This window comes from Mercenaria mercenaria, chromosome 14, assembly GCF_021730395.1.
Source record: "Mercenaria mercenaria strain notata chromosome 14, MADL_Memer_1, whole genome shotgun sequence".
In the NCBI taxonomy this organism is placed as follows: Eukaryota; Metazoa; Mollusca; class Bivalvia; order Venerida; family Veneridae; genus Mercenaria; species Mercenaria mercenaria.
This window is the reverse complement of record NC_069374.1, coordinates 69,105,382-69,124,840: the sequence shown is the minus strand read 5'-3', so window position 1 is coordinate 69,124,840 and position 19,459 is coordinate 69,105,382. Positions and strand designations below refer to the sequence as shown.

The following is a 19,459-nucleotide window of genomic DNA, read 5'->3' as shown; positions in this document are numbered from 1 at the left end:
CGGACTTGGTCACCTACTGAAGCAGAGTTCAGGCGTTGTTTTGACATAAACCATTGACCGGACTTGGACTTGGTCACCTACTAAAGCAGAGTTCAGTTATTGTTCTGACATAAACCACTGACCGGACTTGGTCACCTTCTAAAGCAGAGTTCAGCTATTGTTCTGACATAAACCATTGACCGGACTTGGTCACCTACTAAAGCAGAGTTCAGTTATTGTTCTGACATAAACCATTGACCGGACTTGGTCACCTACTAAAGCAGAGTTCAGTTATTGTTCTGACATAAACCATTGACCGGACTTGGTTACCTACTGAAGCAGAGTTCAGGCGTTGTTTTGACATAAACCATTGACCGGACTTGGACTTGGTCACCTACTAAAGCAGAGTTCAGTTATTGTTCTGACATAAACCACTGACCGGACTTGGTCACCTTCTAAAGCAGAGTTCAGTTATTGTTCTGACATAAACCATTGACCGGACTTGGTCACCTTCTAAAGCAGAGTTCAGTTATTGTTTTGACATAAACCATTGACCGGACTTGGACTTGGTCACCTACTAAAGCAGAGTTCAGTTATTGTTCTGACATAAACCATTGACCGGACTTGGGCACCTTCTAAAGCAGAGTTCAGTTATTGTTTTGACATAAACCATTGACCGGACTTGGACTTGGTCACCTTCTAAAGCAGAGTTCAGTTATTGTTCTGACATAAACCATTGACCGGACTTGGTCACCTACTAAAGCAGAGTTCAGTTATTGTTCTGACATAAACCATTGACCGGACTTGGTCACCTACTAAAACAGAGGTAAGTTATTGTTCTGACATAAACCATTGACCGGACTTGGACTTGGTCACCTACTAAAGCAGAGTTCAGTTATTAATCTGAAATGAACCATTGACCGGACTTGGTCAACTATTAAAGCAGAATTCATTTTTTCTTCTGACATAAACCATTGACCGGACATGGAATTGGCCACCTACTAAAGCAAAGTTCAGTTATTGTTCTGACATAAACAATTGACCGGACTTGTTCACCTATAGGTATCCTTTTTATACCACTGATTTTGAATAAATGAGTCAATAACACAAATTATTAGCCTGCGTTATAAGTTCACTTAAATGGCGGAAATACATAACATAGAAAAGGTAGATTTAAATCTAACACTTGTGACTTTCTTAAAGGCACAAAAGAACTTGAAGCCTTAATTTCCGTCATGCTTACAGGCCGTAAAAGACGTTTCACTCTCCGACGGAATACTATTTTCTTCTTTGGCGTTACTGTAAATGCAATAATCAGGCATAGCCTGAATTTATAGGGAGGTGATTAGTTTGGGATGTATAAATTCAGGCTATACCTGATTATTGCACTTACAGAAGTCGAGTATTGAGATGGTGAGTGGTAGACTTTGGATAGGAAGACTCATTTTATGTTAGTTTCTTATTATGTTTTTAGAAAGTATGGACGTATGATATACAAATGTATATGTTTTAAATAAAAACTTGTTCTTACCTGTATTTACTGGCTACTTACACACATTTCTGAAAATAGTCTATGCGCATTTTTGCTCTAAAAATCCTGTGTAGAATTTTGATCGAAGTTTTGCCTTTTTTGCGAGTTACCTGTAGCGAAACAATCACATTTTGCGAACGATCATTGTATAACACACCTGCCTAATGCTAAGTATAACAGCTGCATCAGAAGTAATAAAGTAATATAGTGGTCCAGCGGTCTAGTGGTAACACGCTTGACTGTCAATCCAGAGGTCCGGGGTTCGAATCCCGGTCCAGGTACTGTCTCCCACCTAACTAAGAGGCATGTACTGGTTCTTCCCGGGAAAGACGGCTTCGCGTGTGTCGGTGATATACACCGGGCACGTTAAAAAACCAGACTGTCTATTCGCAAAGAGCTAGGCTAAGTTAGCCGGAAAGGCCTGTATCTAAAAAGAATTTCTCTCTGTCTCTTCCGGGAGCACTCTGTCCCTCTGGTCAGATCGCTCTGTGTCTGTACTAGTAGAGGATGAATTTCGCGCCCTGTGTTTGCTATATGTAAAGCGTCTTTGAACGTGTTTATCATGAAATGGGCGCTATATAAATCTGGTATAATAATAATAATGGCAATAATTTTTCCCCGATGATTATTGCATTATTTCTTACAGCCCCCTGGAAAGTGACACTCCTTTTTATACAGGCCTGAGATTTATCAGGACTGGTCCTGATTCCCTGTTTAACTCTATCGACGAGGGAGATTCCAGGATTTAGAATGTAGATTTTCAGGCCTTTGGATTTTTACTGTATTTCAGACATGTGCTATTTTAAGCAGCGTTTTGTCAGAAGAACCTTAAGTTGCATTTTTTGTAACTTTGCTCTCTTAGTTTTAAAAATAACACAGTTTACAGCTGCGAGGAAAATACCCAAGTTGGCCGACATCTGTCTATATGCCGATGGATATACTGTTGAGATTTTACGAGCGGTGAACCTGGTTACCGCAGCTCTTGCTGCTCTAGGTCGTTTTTTTTTTTTTTTTTTTGGAAATTTGCGACTGACACTATTTTCATTACGCCGAAATCCACATACATGTATTTCAAAATAGGCCCTAAATGTTAACAACTTCTTCTCACGAAGCGCTTGTTGTATCTTCGAAATTGAGTAGTGCCACAAGTAAGTCCGTGTGTGTGTAAGGGCAAGAGTACGTGTGGGCACAAAATCTTGTCCGCTCTACAACTTTGTTGTACATTGGTGGACTTTGAAATAACTTGGCACAAATAACCACATCCAGACATCTATATCAAGGTCACATTTAGAGGTCAAAGATATAAGGTCATTTTTCTTGTCCGCCCTTTAACGTTTTAGGGGAGTATGGATATTCAAATAACATGGCACAAAAATAACAACGTGCCGCGTGCAAATCCAAACCCTGGCTCAAAGGTCAAGGTCTAAGATTTAAAGCCGACATTTTTCTTCTCCGCTCTATAATTTTTGTATGCATAGACGGATATTCAAATATCATGATACAAATATTCACCGTAATAAGGTAATGTGTCACATTCAAGACACATACCTCAACTTTAAAGGTCTTGGAGGGGCACCTGGAGTCTTCGTCCACCATCAAGCATGTAACAGCACACTCCTCTTTGCAGGATGCATAGAGTAAGGAAGAAAGTCAGCAGTTTTGTTTAACACACACAGGTTTATTTTCAAGATAAACAAAATAAAGTATAGTAAGAATTGATTAAGGTATAGATACATCAGCTTCTTAAACGATTTTGTCCCACGCAAAACTTTTGAGTAATTTATTCTTCTAAGCCGAATGTTCTATGTTACATTAACCTAACTGTTCCATCCATTCCAAATTTTCCATACTCCTTACTCCCACCCCCACCGACCCTCTCTTTAACTCGATCTCCTTCTTCAGTTATTCCTTTCCCTTTCTGTAAAACATGTTCCATCTTCCCACAAGACCTAACCTTCTATCAATCTCATCTTACTCCACTTATGAAGTCTGTCTGTCTGTCTCTCTGTCTCTCCCCCTCTCTCTCTCTGTATGCATTCCCTGTCCAATTCGCTTTCCAACCCGCTTCTTCTTTCTAGGCATTTTTCTGAGTATTTATACCTTTTTCCAAAATTGACATGTTTTCAAAATATTAAAAGCAATTTCAGAAACATGTTAATCAAAACATCAATTAAGTTAAGTACACAAATAACCGTAAACAACAGACATACCCCAACGATAACGTGATTTTTACAAACATAACTATAAATAGATTGAAATGAAGCATAGGGAATTCAACATTTTAGTAATTGGTCAAAATGTAAAAATTTCGAGTTTTCGTACCCAGTACAAATTAGCTCAGTGGTAAAGCATACTGATTATGTTCATCAGATCTTTTGTCACGTGGGTTCGAAACTCAGCGATGGGAGTTCATTTTCGTTTTATTTTTGCATAATATTTATTCCTTTCTTTCCTCTATGACACAACGACAGAGAAATATCTGAAGCCTATATGGTAGATGAGAAAAATGATATGGTATTTATTAAATGCATGTACTAAACACGTAAAATAGAAAGTGAACAATGAACATTTGTTATACATGTATAAAGACATATATTTGCAAATACAAACCACCAAAGAAAGAAACGAATAGTACGGGAACAGAATTGAAAAACAAAAGCAAATCTGAAAAAAAATCGTCATGAGGATTCGAACTTATACAAAACGATTTGATGATTTGATATTGGTATCTGCATTTTACCCGACTGAGCTATTTTGTAAAATACTAATAAAACAAATACTGATATTTACTTGTCATTTTACTTGGACTGTTGTTTTATCTATTATCATGAAATGGACGTGTCCTCGCGTTTGCGCGGGAATCACGTTATCATTGGGGACTGATTAGTAGAAGCAATCACTACTTGGTATTTTTGTAAATAAATGACTAATACTGAAACAAACAACATAATTCAGGTCAAATTTAATAAACAAAATATTCAACTGTGATTCACTTTGCTAAAATTGTCGATAACAAGAATTTGTTGACCAGGTAAACAAAGTAATTAACATTTCTTGGTAATTAAATGTAATTAATGAAAGTTCCATCGAAAACAATAATAAAATAACTAAGGTCAATGAAATCAATTATTGCTGAGAACATTGAAATATCTTACCAGTTATAATATTAAATTAAGTAATTTAGGCCAAAACTTAATATATAAAACATACCGCCGATACTAAAATATCTAGAGAAGTAAATCCAACAATGCTCTAACCATGTAAAAACAAAATTATTGATATTTCTAAGAAGCCTTTGAATTTTCTACCCAAAAAAATAACAGACTGCACATAAAACTATTATTGCAGTGTAAATAAACACAACGATTGTGCCGTGCGGGCTATCATTGTGTTACATCACTATCCTAATCAATTGAGAATATTCATAGTAATGAGGTTTTCAGATGTTATCTAACATCAGATTGTATATATAGATAATTTCGATCAATATATTCTTGCATACCGGACGGGGATTTCCGGTATTTTCACCGGTGCTGGAAAACTCCACCTGTGTGTAAGATGACTCTCGTGCTGTAAATGACATATTACGAACTATAAATATGTAGCAGATTTATGTAGTTATTTATAGCTTTTTTCATAAAACGGAATACACCTTTATGGTTCCTCTTTTTTCCTTATAGTATATATCTCGATTCAAAAAACGTAAGTTTATCAAAAATACATAACGTTACGCTGCAAGTGACAAAAGAAAACCGGAACTAAACATTGTTATTTGTCTTTGAAACGTCATGACGTCTTTCCTGTTTACGGACGTTGATTTCCCGCACTTTGTTTAAATACCCTGCTGGAAGAAAATAGTTCTAAAACGAAAGTCGTTTGTTTGATTTGATTTTTACTATTATTTCTTAAATATGGTATGCAAGAAAAAGGTTCTATCACTGACTGTAGGTGCAGATGGGAATGTCCGGCTCTCGGGTAACTGTTTACGCGGTAACTCGGCATAGCCTCGTTACCGCCTTAAACAGTTACCCTCGAGGCCGGATATTCCCATCTGCACCTACAACCAGTGAAACAATCTTATATTATGGAACATCAAAAGCAAACTATGATCAAACTAATGCTACCAGTTTTCCCAATTGTAGAAATAGATTGCATATTGATAATTCACAATTGCATTCACTTATGCACCGATATTCAAAGATAATGCATATTCAACAATATTCAACCAAGCGAAATATATATTCTGCTACCTGTTTACCTTACTCTACATGTTTGCAATACATTTTTTGTAATAAATTTCTTCAAACACGCTTAAAATACAAACATGGCCAAATGTTAAGCGCGGTTTTATTTATTTACTTTTTATTATTACGTTTTTCAACTCGCTTTGTCTCTCAACGCTACCTTGTTACCTACTACTATTTGAGTCAAACAGTGTAGTTATTGAGCTGTTTCATTTTCCTAAAACTGTAACTATCAAACTCAAGCGCATAAAATTGCTTCGCGTCCATATAAAATCTATAACTATGCACACCACGTCTATGAAATAAAAATAACACTTCTATATAGTGCGTTTTATTCGACCTGGCGGGGCGGGGTTAATCTCTGACTTATGCAAATAACGGTAATCTCAAAAAAACGAGCAAAATAGTTAAAGGAATATAATAGTTTAATTCCGTAATCTTCCGTAACAAACGACTGAAATTCAACGCTACATTGGTTACATGTACTACATACCCTGCACAATAATGTAATGGACCGTCGCGAAACCACGCCCCGCCAGGTCAAATAAAATGCACTATAACATGAAAATATATGTCTATAACAGGAAACACGTCTATAAGATAAACACACGTCTATAGAATAAGAACAATTATGTCTATTATTCAAACATCCTTTCAAGATAAAAACACATACAAATGGAATAATCTTAGAATCTTTCGAGTAACTTTCAAATAATGTTTGCACTTCCTGTGATGAGTTGTCGTTATTGTTCAAGATGATATAATGTTATCTATCCGTTGTATAAGCTTAACGTTTAATTTCTTTCACCAATTCCGACAGCTTAAAATGTTTGAAATATTTGATCATTCATCAGCTTTTCGATGAGTTGTTAAGACTGTTTAGACTGACAACTGTTCAGAATATTATCTTTAACTTAATCAAATTTATTATGACTTGCCTTGAAAACTTAAGCTTATTAAATTAACTTTTAAAACAGTAATAGTAACATTGCAAACACGCCAACGGTGGCATTTGTATGTTTTTAATTTGAATAAACCATGCTTCCTTGAAATGAATCATAACCAGTACAATTTTGTTACACCAACCATGTTGCTATACTGAATTATCGGATGTCGACGAACTACTGTGAAAGAATCTTGCCTATTTTAACATCACAGTTTAGATAGCACATATTAGCATTTGTTGATGATTTCTGCTTTAGAAAATTGATAATTATTTTATTAACTGTAGATTTGATACAATACGTGCAATGCCTGAATATTTCAAACTTTCAGCATTGCAGAACACATACTCAGTGCAAAGTTAAAATGAAACGTTCGCTACGAATCATACGTTACTAAGACCGCAATGATTAATTAACTGAAAGCTTACATGCGCGCTATCATTTGAATGTCGCCATATGTCCTATGATTGTACATTTATAACATCCTTTATTCATTTCTCAGACAATTAATGTATCTTACTTTACAGTATATTTATGTTTGCAATATTGTCTGAATTCGATATTAAAAAGCATATTTAAAACAGACTAAAATCCTACCGTTTAGTATATTATAATATTTTAACAATTCAGAGTTCATTCCGTACATGTAGATAAATATTAAAGTAAGATTTTTCCAACTTTTTCAGACGCTAATATTTATGTTATATAAAATCTATGTTTGTTGGGGCCTCAAATAATGTTTTCTCCGGCAGAGGATTAAACTTCATCTGCAAACTTATTCAGTAAATCTCTTTTCAGTACAGCTCTAAAAACATAGATAAATAACTGTCACACACTGTAAAAAAAGTGGTCTAAACTTATCTAAATACATCAAGTACTGTGTATGCTGTTACATTACTTCAATAAAATGTTAACACAGTAAACATATTGTCTTAGCCCAACATATACCACTGTCAATATAGAACTAATGTAACGATTACTGAATGCTAAAGGAAATTTAATTCCTTGATACAAATTGTAAACCTGTCAATTGTCATTGAGTAAGATGACATATATACACATTAAATCACCTTTGTGATGAACTAGCTTTTCATGACGGATTTGTGTGCATAAAACGTTACAATGGTGGCACTGGAATAAGTCAACTGCCGGACTGAGTTGCTTACCTTATTGTATTTCCTCAGGCAAATCTCGGACGAGATTCTGGAGGAAAGTAAGTAACGTACGAATGCATAAAGGGAAAAATTCTATGATATCAAATTGTAACTGCATGTCATTGAGTAATACAGTATATATGCACATTAAATACCTTTGGTGATGAGCTAGCTTTTCACTGACGGGATTTGTGTGGCACTAAAACGTTACACTAGATATAAATCCCGCACGATAACTTAAACGTTAACATGTTTGATAATTATGATTTTTCTTCGTTAAAACGTTTCAATACAGAAAATATTTTTGTATAACATTACAGTATGTACTTAACTTCTATCATTGACAACCTTTTTGAGTTCAACGATGCATGAGAACCATAACAATCAAACGATAGTATAAACATGTTGTCTATTTCTCTTTTTTTATGCAAATAATGTATAATTACCATCATGGAAACACAAAAGAATACAGTTATTCTGTGGCGGGTCTTTAAGACATCATTACAGTTGCTATTATTACACCAGAAAATGAACTTGTGAAAATGATTTAGTGCCAAAATAGACATAAATATTCAAGAATATTAAGTCATTAAAATTTAAAGCATCACGCCTCCAAATAGATGTCAATTTGTTTCGAGATTTATGAAGGCTTTCATTTAAAGCTACATATCCAGACTATTCAAATTATGCCTACTTATTGTGCATGCTTTTCTCATTATGCTAATGGATGTACTGAAGACTGACATGGAAAAAACCAGTGCACAAATTTAAGGCCCTGCATGACAATTTCACATGCATAAATCAATATTAGGCTAATACACACTTTTGCATGAAAACAATGGTAAGATTAACGCAGTGGATAATCAGTTTCTGTTATTAAAGCTTTATATTACCATAACACTTTGGTTGTGTGTTACTTTCATCTTAAATTGATGGTGGAATAAATTCTTCTAACTTACAAATATCTATGTCGAAAAACATTTAACTCTATGCGGGCCTAAAAAACTTGATTTCTCACCTGTGTCATTTACATTTGCTGTTCCTTATGCGAATTACCATGATTTTCTAGTTGGCAAGCATTACACGATTACTAAAGCGTGATGAATATAAAAAGGTCTAGTTAGTAACTTATTTATAGAAACATTGGTATCGTCTGTCAGACATACAGAAAACAATAAAAATATGATTTGTATACTTTGAATTATATTCGTATCAACTTCAGTGATATTGATTAGATCGATCTATTGGTTTTATATCTGATTTTGGTTACTAACTGCTTAGAAATTATAAATTTTGATATTCATCTGGAGGCATGCCCCTCAAAGTCACTACGGTGTTTGAACAATGACTTCACACAACATCATTACATCCGCCATCTCGTGTTTGATTGTCAAGAACTTGCCGTAAATTGTGCTCTCACATTCGATTGTAAGGCGGAAGGGTGCTTTATCAATTGCCGGTCCGTAATATGTACCGCAGGGTACTCCAACGTCATTAGTGACGTCATCACGGCTCTTCGATACAGTGACGGTGAAATTGGTGTTGCGGGAATAGACTGAAAAATAATGCAAGTATACAAATAGATCTAGGCTAAACAGAATAATATATACACACCGTTCAAACTAAAAAAAATATTTCATTGATTCCACGTAAAAGTGTTGCAATTTGTTTCCTTTATGGAACTAAAAGAAGACGTAAAAACCTTATCTTTGTCAATTTTTTTTTAAATACATATGTCTAATTCCAACTCGTGACGTAATTATCACTTTCATTTCATTTCAGTCTGATATTACGTGGACGGACCGTCATGGGAGGTAACTAGAGTTACACATTGGACGGACCGTCAGGGGAGGTAACTAGAGTCAGGCATTGGGACTACGTATACATGTCTAGGCCATTAGATGAAAGAAATGTAATCTAAAGAGGATATTAATGTTGTTGTTTCAGTGTAAGATTGAAATATATTTCACAAGTGAACACTGGATGCAATATTTCATGAGTGACATAATCACCAGATGATGTTCATGAGTGAAAGATATATTGATCTTACATATAAAACAAACAAATTTTCTTTTTATTTCATGTTTTGACTAACTTTACCAATTTCATAGTTTAGTAGATCTACCAGTAAAAATGTATTTGATATTCTTCACTGTGGAATATCTGATAGTATTTCACACAAATGTTTCAATAATTCACTGAAAAACATTTATAAATAATAAAAACAAATATTATCACACCCACCGCCAAATATTTATAAAACAGCTGATGTAACGACAGCCAAATACCACAGGAGTCTGAAATTCTATCTATCTATAAGATATATACAAAATTATGAAAATACGGCCTAGATCTATATATATATGCCAAATACTTTACTGAAAGGGTTCTGAGTAATTAGAAAAAGATCTACTAGCAACGAAAATGTCATTAGCCATTTACAACTTAGCCTTTTATAGAACTGAGTGGGTTTTAATAAAACATTGATGACAAAAATGTTTTTGAGAATTAAAAGTGAAATAAAACTTTTTGAAATCGTATGAAATAGGTAGGCGAATATCAGTTTTGTCAATGATCATGAAATCAGTGTCGGAATAACACCCTGTAAATGACTTTATCGAAATCACTAGCATCACTTAGGGAATCAACCTCCGTGTACTAACTGTATTGTTAAACAATCTGTATCGATAAGGTGAAAATACACTGCATTTGTGTTTATTAGAGACTACCTTCTAATATATGGAGCGCAATTTCGCTATAGTTTAGACATTTTTATATATATAAAAAAACTTGTTTCTTGATATTAAGAATTCGAACTCATGATATCAAGAACTATTTTCTGATGTAAAAAGTAATTGTTGATGTCAAGAAATGCTTTTTCTGATATAAAAAAAAAGCATTTCTTGATATCAAGAAAAACATGACTTGATATCAAATAATTGATTTCTTGATATTAGAAATTCCTGTTATTTGTATAAAAAAAAAACGTTTTTGATATCAGAATTTCTTTTGATATCAAAAAAACGACTCTTCTTGCTATGAGAAAAGTCAATTTTTGATGATAGAAAATGGAAACATGATGTTGGAGTTGGATTATTATAACTTAGTTATAACGGACAGTGGGTTTGGTGGGGTGGCAGAAAAAGTAAATAAATGATTCTGTCCCAATGCTGCAAATTACAAAGCATCATTTCTTTGATACATGCTGTTCTGTGAATTTATTGAAATATTAGAGTGAAATATTAGTGAAATATTACAGTGAACAAACCTGGTAAATTCGTAGTGAAATATACCTGGCAAATTCGTAGTGAAATATACCTGGTGAATCCATAGTGAAATATACCTGGTAAATCCATAGTGAAATATACCTGGTAAATTCATAGTGAAATATACCTGGTAAATTCGTAGTGAAATATACCTGGTAAATCGATAGTGAAATATACCTGGTGAATTCATAGTGAAATATACCTGGTAAATTCATAGTGAAATATACCTGGTAAATTCGTAGTGAAATATACATGGTGAATCCATAGTGAAATATACCTGGTAAATTCATAGTGAAATATACATGGTGAATTCATAGTGAAATATACATGGTGAATCCATAGTGAAATATACCTGGTAAATTCATGGTGAAATATACATGGTGAATTCATAGTGAAATATACCTGGTGAATTCATGGTGAAATATACCTGGTGAATTCATAGTGAAATATACCTGGTGAATCCATAGTGAAATATACCTGGTAAATTCATAGTGAAATATACCTGGTGAATCCATAGTGAAATATACCTGGTAAATTCATTCATAGTGAAATATACCTGGTAAATTCATAGTGAAATATACCTGGTGAATTCATAGTGAAATATACCTGGTAAATTCATAGTGAAATATACCTGGTAAATTCATAGTGAAATATACCTGGTGAATCCATAGTGAAATATACCTGGTGAATTCATAGTGAAATATACCTGGTAAATTCATAGTGAAATATACCTTTCGAATTCATAGTGAAATATACCTGGTGAATCCATAGTGAAATATACCTGGTAAATTCATAGTGAAATATACCTGGTAAATTCATAGTGAAATATACCTTTCGAATTCATAGTGAAATATACCTGGTGAATCCATAGTGAAATATACATGGTGAATTCATAGTGAAATATACCTGGTAAATTCATAGTGAAATATACCTTTCGAATTCATAGTGAAATATACCTGGTGAATCCATAGTGAAATATACCTGGTGAATTCATAGTGAAATATACATGGTGAATTCATAGTGAAATATACCTGGTAAATTCATAGTGAAATATACCTGGTAAATTCATGGTGAAATATACCTTTCGAATTCATAGTGAAATATACATGGTAAATCCATAGTGAAATATACCTGGTAAATCCATAGTGAAATATACCTGGTAAATTCATGGTGAAATATACATGGTGAATTCATAGTGAAATATTCCTGGTAAATTCATGGTGAAATATACATGGTGAATTCATAGTGAAATATACCTGGTGAATTCATAGTGAAATATACCTGGTAAATTCATAGTGAAATATACCTTTCGAATTCATAGTGAAATATACCTGGTGAATCCATAGTGAAATATACCTGGTGAATCCATAGTGAAATATACAGGTCTGGTGAATTCATAATGAAATATACCTGGTAAATTCATAGTGAACTATACCTGGTGAATCCATAGTGAAATATACCTGGTGAATCCATAGTGAAATATACAAGTCTGGTGCATCCATAATGAAATATACCTGGTAAATTCATAGTGAAATATACCTGGTGAATCCATAGTGAAATATACAGGTCTGGTGAATCCATAATGAAATATACCTGGTAAATTCATAGTGAAATATACCTGGTGAATCCATAGTGAAATATACCTGGTGAATCCATAGTGAAATATACCTTTCGAATTCATAGAGAAATATACCTGGTAAATTCATAATGAACTATACATGTTTAATTAATAGAGAAACATACCTGAAAAATTCATAGTGAAATATACCTGGTGATATCTGGTGAATTCATAGTAGAATTTATCAAATACGACCAACGAGCAATCGATCGCTTTAGTAATAGTGTTTGAACAAGATGTACTTTTTTTAGATATATAAGTTTCTTACAGCAACAGAATGTCCGAAAGTAGATTTCGACCCCCTTCACAGGACCGGGTGTACCAAATTCCACTGCCCAGTAAGAGAAACCACTATCGGTGTGGGCAGTCGAGTACTCGGTACCGGAATCACAAACACTAGCTAGCTGTTACCATCAATAGCAAGGTCAGCGGATTGCGGAATGCCCAAATAGACCCAAGTAGAGGACTGCCAGGCTGAAGCTCCCTCTAAAAGGTCTATATCTACAATATATAAAATACCGTGTAGAGATTTTACCTACAATTTTAAATTATAAAAAAAAACGGTAAAAAATCTAAGGATGCATGCATGAATATATATCATTTAAGGTGAAGTAAGAAATTGAAATATCGATTTCTTCTTTTGTAAGCATATTGTTTAAAACTTCAAAATTAATTTCCATGTAGTTTCTCTTCTTATATAGCCATGATAAATATGTAATCCCCGATGATATATTTTAATTATTGCAAGAAGAACTTCTATACATTTTATAGAACAAATGAGAATCAAAACTTCGAATCCAGTTTCATACTTATCTTAATCATAATTTAGTAAATGCATAAATATCATGCTTATGAAGTGCATAAAAATAATTGTTTATTGAGCGCCTGAACATTGTTAGTGTTTTCCCTGAACGTTTCGGTCATTGCAGTTCTTGTTTTAATCTGTAGTATCATTGAGCCCTCATTAAACGCATGAGCCCTCATTAAACGCAATATTTGTTCATTGTCTACCGACTCGTCCATAAATAGTGTATCTAAAACGTCACCGCTCTCGTTCCGAAACTGGTACGGTCTCGACCTACAACCGAGACACGAAAAACAGAATCGTCTACTCAACTGAGACAGTATGACAAAACTCATTTCCAGACAAAAAGGTATTTCTTTTTCATTCTTGTACGTAGATGTAGTGCCTGAGGTACCTAATTAGGTCATATATTCTTCGCAAATGTCTTCGAAAATGTACAGTCAAAGACTTTAAAAAGCCCCATATATAGTTTCATAATGCATATATTAATAAATAAGGGTATTAAGACGGCTACTGTTTCTGTGTTGAATGAAGCGTGACTATCGCTCATGCAGCTCATATTCGGATTAGTTTTATTGGGATATACAGAGATTCGGGTTTCGTCGACGGAAGAGAATATCAACCATCCGTTTAAGTCGTTTCATACTTAAAGTATAAATAAATTGGCCAGTTTTAAAATGATTAAAGTTTACGTTGACGTAATTGATTGATTCATTGATTGATTTACTGATTTTAGTGTATATGACTTTAATTCAATGAAAGTCGGAAATTATGACAAGAATGCTTGCTCATGAGTTTGTCATTATTTCAATATCATTTTGGACATATAATAAAATTTAATTTTTGCAAATGCGCTCAGTGAATTTTGTATGACGTGAATTACAACAAGGGCTAAACATGCACAAAAGACAACGTTCCCATTTTAATATCACAGAAGAAACCACCATAGTCCCTGAGTGTATAAAAAAAATGTTATTTTGAACAATTTACGAGTGAGCATATCTGTATCTAGCCACATTATACTTAATAAAATCAGTATTTTTTTGCACAAAAAAATGTGTGGTATAGATCTAATTAAATGCCGTCTTTTTATTTCTTCTTAACAATATACAAACTGCCGAACTGATAGACTCATCTTCAGCTGTCACAACCATTACAAAGAGTACAAAACCGAGACATTTATCGACATCAAACCAGTACTTTACTCGGAATCCAACCATTATAATATTATGCACGATCGTTTAATTCAGTCTGAAAGAGCTGAACGTGTGTGTGATCAGAAATTTTACACTTCGATATTGGGATTTTTTTATAAACTTATCGACGTGTCCGATTTCACGATTGTGAAATGAGTTTGTAAAATGTGCTTATATTCACTTTTTGCGCACTGTAGTTGAGGCTGTTTTCATTTGAAAAAAACTGCCGTCAATGTTATACTGCATTGTTTTTGCTACCATAACCTGCGGGCATACAAAGACTCTAATGAAGGCAAAGCATTCAAATTAATTATTCATTGCGTGTACAAATATAGTTTGTGAAACAATGCTGTGTTGTCAGTTAATATAAATTGTAAATTCTAAAATGCCATTTTCCATTCAGTAGAATTATGTTACATCTTTTTTTGTTAAAAACCGCTTTGCATGACAAATAAAACAGAATAAAACTCATCACAAATCAACACACTTTAAAACGTCCCTTAGTTTTTCAATGTTAATTATTCATGCGCAGCTTTATGGTTGAAACAATTCTTTAGCTTCATAGAAGTCCATGGTTTTTTCAAGTAGTTATTTATGCGCTGAAAGTGTTTAATAATAAACTAGAACTTTGTCAATAATACCACACATTTGAATTTTACTTCCGTATTATCTTTAGGAAATGTCAAGAAGCTTCATCCTGCATATTTCTATTCCAGTACTTCTGCAATGTTTAATCCGTCATAACAATGTACGAACGTTGCGGTTCGACATGTTGTGTTTATCTTTATTAACACGTCCAAAAATTCCGAAGCTATCGGAAGGACACAGATTTTTTTTTATTTAATAGCATAGTTTCATGTTATCGTAGAGGGATCGATCCAATCGATCCAATCGATCCCCTGTTAAATCAGACTGTGATACATTTATCCTTGAAACAGTGTGTTGAAACATGAATTGTTATCGCAGGGTTTGACTTTTTTAGCTAAATGTATTTAAATATAACAACAACAACAAAATACACGACGATGACGTAATGACCGGCGACTAAGGTCAGGTGGATCACCGGGAGTGTACAATTATTCTTAAAAAAAGCTGTCTTTCTCAAACAAAAATACCAAAAAAGAAAAATAAAACAAAATAAAGAAAGAAATAAGGAGACTTGTTAAGTTATATTTTCTTGCCATACAAAATAAATGTTTTATTATGGTCCTGTGGGATCAAACGGCGCAGCTATGTCAGGCCGCAAATAAGCACTAAAATATACATTGTAGATTAAATAAAAGAAAGAAATTGTGGCTAAAAAGCTTTAGCGGACACGGTAAATTCTTCTAAATTAAAAATATAATGTATATGAATTGTGTCCATCCGTACAATCTATAGACTTGCTATGCGGACTACATAACGGGACTTTTTGTCATTTGAAAAAAAATGTTATCAAGTTCAGCTGATCCTAGAATGCATGGGGAATACGATATCATTTTAAAATGTAGTCAATGCAATTGTATAATGAAAATGAAATACATTTTAGCTGACGTCCGTTCCGTCCGGAAAATGTGGTGGAAGTTATATGATTTTACCTTCGAACTATAGCCACACAATAAAGAATAAAAAAACCTTTAAATTATTTTGTATTAGTAATTACACCAAATAAGTGTTTTGATAGCAAATAAACATAACAACATTTTGCAAGATATCCCGATTAGTTACCAAACATTTGTAAAGCAGGGGGTAAACCATTTGTAACGCTTTTGAAATACTGGAGAAAATCAACGTCCTTCTTCTTACTTGTTTTCACTCACTTTATCATTTTTTTCCGTGTCATAATTATGTACATCATATGTTAAACTTGGTTGAAATGAGCGTGTTGAAAACTGCCACACCAACTTTGAGCAAGTAGCTTTTAAGTTCTGACTTTATTGATATTTGGCACTGAAATTTGAGAACGGTCGAATCTTAAAGTAGATAAAAATATTCATTTTGTATAATTTGAACGTTTTATTAAGAAAATATATATTTTTAGTTCCCGTGAGTAAGAATCTCGTGGCCAGAAAAAGAAGTAAAACGTACACTTGTCCCCTCGGAGCTTCCGTACGAATGCCTGCGCTTTGTGATGTCAGGACACAGAAGTGTGTACAAAAGATTTTGAATGGCGGGGCATAGATATTCTGTCCATTCAATGAATTTCTATAACAACTTGTTTTGAAATTAAAAAAGTATGTCGAGTATAGGGTTATAGGATGGAAAAGATGTAGGGATTTATAATTTAGCATACTTGGGTGTAATTGTAACACTGAATCTTAAAACGGTGTACTCAATTTAATTATTACAAACTCTTTAAGTATAGTTTTATAGTTTATTAATGAAGGTGTAAAACAACTAAATTCAGAACAGCATCCGCTTTAATTTCATTTACTCCTCAGCTCTGTCGTGCCCAGTGTCAAGTTCAGTCCAAGATTTAAAAGACTGTTTTACTCTCTAGTGACATACATTTTGAGCAATCGAATAACTTTCTCTTTCCACTGTCTTCATCGCCGCTAGGTGCGCACTAATTGGTACATTTCGCGGCGACAGTTTTCAAATCCATTAATGTATGGAAATAATATACTCACATTACCGTCAAGCTCGCTCCTCCAGCAGCTTGCTATGAAAAGCAAGTTGGAAATAGGAACACCGCCTTGAACAGATCAGTAAACTTTGTAAAGGAAACTGAGGATGAGCTTGTCAGTCTCACTCTTGTCCTAAGTTCAGACTGAATCTATGAACTGGGCAAATGGGAACTCCGGTATTCAAGTAATAGAATATGTTCTCTTTTACACGTTTTATAGATATTGAATGTGCGAGACCGGTGCGAGACATTGGTAAATGACAAAACGGAAGTGTGAGGTCCCGTATTACATCTTATTAACAAAAGTTTTTTTTTCTAAATCTATATAGAATTTAAAAAATGTTAACTCAGTAATCAAAAATATATTGGTAAAACAATAATTATACAGTTGCGTTAGAGTATATGTGTATTCCAACTGATCTAACAAGACAAAAAAACTCTTACCAAAGTTTCTCCGGAAGTATATTTTCCAGCCGACACTAGTTTCGCTCGATCTTGTATTATCGGTAGGATAATAATCAGTTAGCAAGCACTTTGCATTGTCTTCATGGAAATTTACCGAAAGACACCCAAATGTCCTATCACAGAGGGCAACACAAGCCATGGCAGAGCTTGTATCAAAACTAAAAATTGTATTTCCGTTTATTTCATTTTCTGAGTATAACTCGTATGTTACGAAGCTGATTGCTAGCCCACATACAGCCGCAAAGAGATGAAAATAAACGCAAGAGAAAATTACAATTTCCATGACTTTCCTTTTAGAAACCAAGCTAAAGAATAATAATTTCAGTCAGTGTTTAAGTTTAATAACGGTCCATCCGCCTTTTCAGACACAATGAAGCATAAAATGCCACGTAAAATATAGACCGCAGACTAATAATTTCAATATAAAACCTCTTTTTGAATCAGCCTCACTTTGAATCCAGCTTATTTGCATACATGATGCGTGAAGAGTGTAGTTATGTAGGAGAAATGTGTTGAAGATTCCAGTAGAACTGGAGTTGACGTATATTGCTTCCTATTTTTGGAAGGTGAAAAATCACCTTCTCTATGTAACCGCGCAGGATTTAATCAGGAATAGACTGTCTCACAACTATTTCGTATCTCTCCGCTGTACAATGTAGTTCAATGCGGAATAATTTACCACCTCTGACGTCATTGCCGTTACAGACTGGAAAATTTGACCTACTCCTGAGGCAGCCGTGGCCTTGATCGCAAACTTAATGTACTCATGCCAAGTAAAAATAGTTCAACATACTTTGAATAAATATACCAATGACGCGGTAATTTACTACGAATAACTATCGACTGCATGCCTTTACTTAACATCTTTTTACTTTAGAGTGGGTTTGAATGCATAACTGTATATATCACCATATCACAGTATCATATTGATGGTATGGTTAGCCGAATAAAAAATCCTATATGTATTGGGTTTCTTACTATCAAAGCGCTGTTGGCGCTTGTGTCATTTTTGGAATGGATTCTTTTCATACACGTACTAACATATTAATCTAAATACTAACCTTCCATCAGTACTGTAATATCAGTACTTTAACCTCGAATTTACCCGCTGATTGAAATAATTTCAAATGTTTCTGACGGAATTACCTGTTTCTGAATTATGGACATTTTATTTTAAAGATCGAACCCTTGATATATACATGTAATTATAACTATATGAAATATTTTAATAACCAACATAACCTACATGGAAATGACAGTACCGAACTTATTTAAAAGTCCTCTGCAGGATCGTTGGCTTATATAACTTATATTCAATTACATGATGGAAACTAATCAATAGCTTGTTGCTATGAACAGATAAAATATTCATCAGGAAACAATTTTCATTCTATAGAATATTGACTTAAAATGTAGTTTGTAAGTATTTCAAATCACAAGAAAAGTTTGATTTACACCAACAATATAGCATTAAGAAAACCATGATATTGACTTGTGACCATTGGCTTATGAATTGTGTAGAATGATGACAAACGATTTGTGAATTTTGTGTTTGACATTATATATGAATTATACAAAACTTGCCGGGCTTTTTGTTATATGGTTTGGTGACTGCCTAATAATCTGCACCGATACAATTATTGGTCATTTGG

General features: G+C 33.8%; 1 long non-coding RNA gene across 1 annotated transcript; it reads right to left on the bottom strand.

Annotated features, from left to right (window-relative positions):
* Positions 1 to 8,069: 8,069 nt before the first annotated feature.
* LOC123527670 (uncharacterized) lies at positions 8,070 to 18,234 on the bottom strand. The gene is made up of 3 exons (XR_008366924.1): positions 17,787 to 18,234; positions 13,005 to 13,237; positions 8,070 to 9,407 (listed from the first exon to the last, which is right to left on the bottom strand). It is a non-coding gene; the product is annotated as an uncharacterized LOC123527670 (long non-coding RNA).
* Positions 18,235 to 19,459: the final 1,225 nt, after the last annotated feature.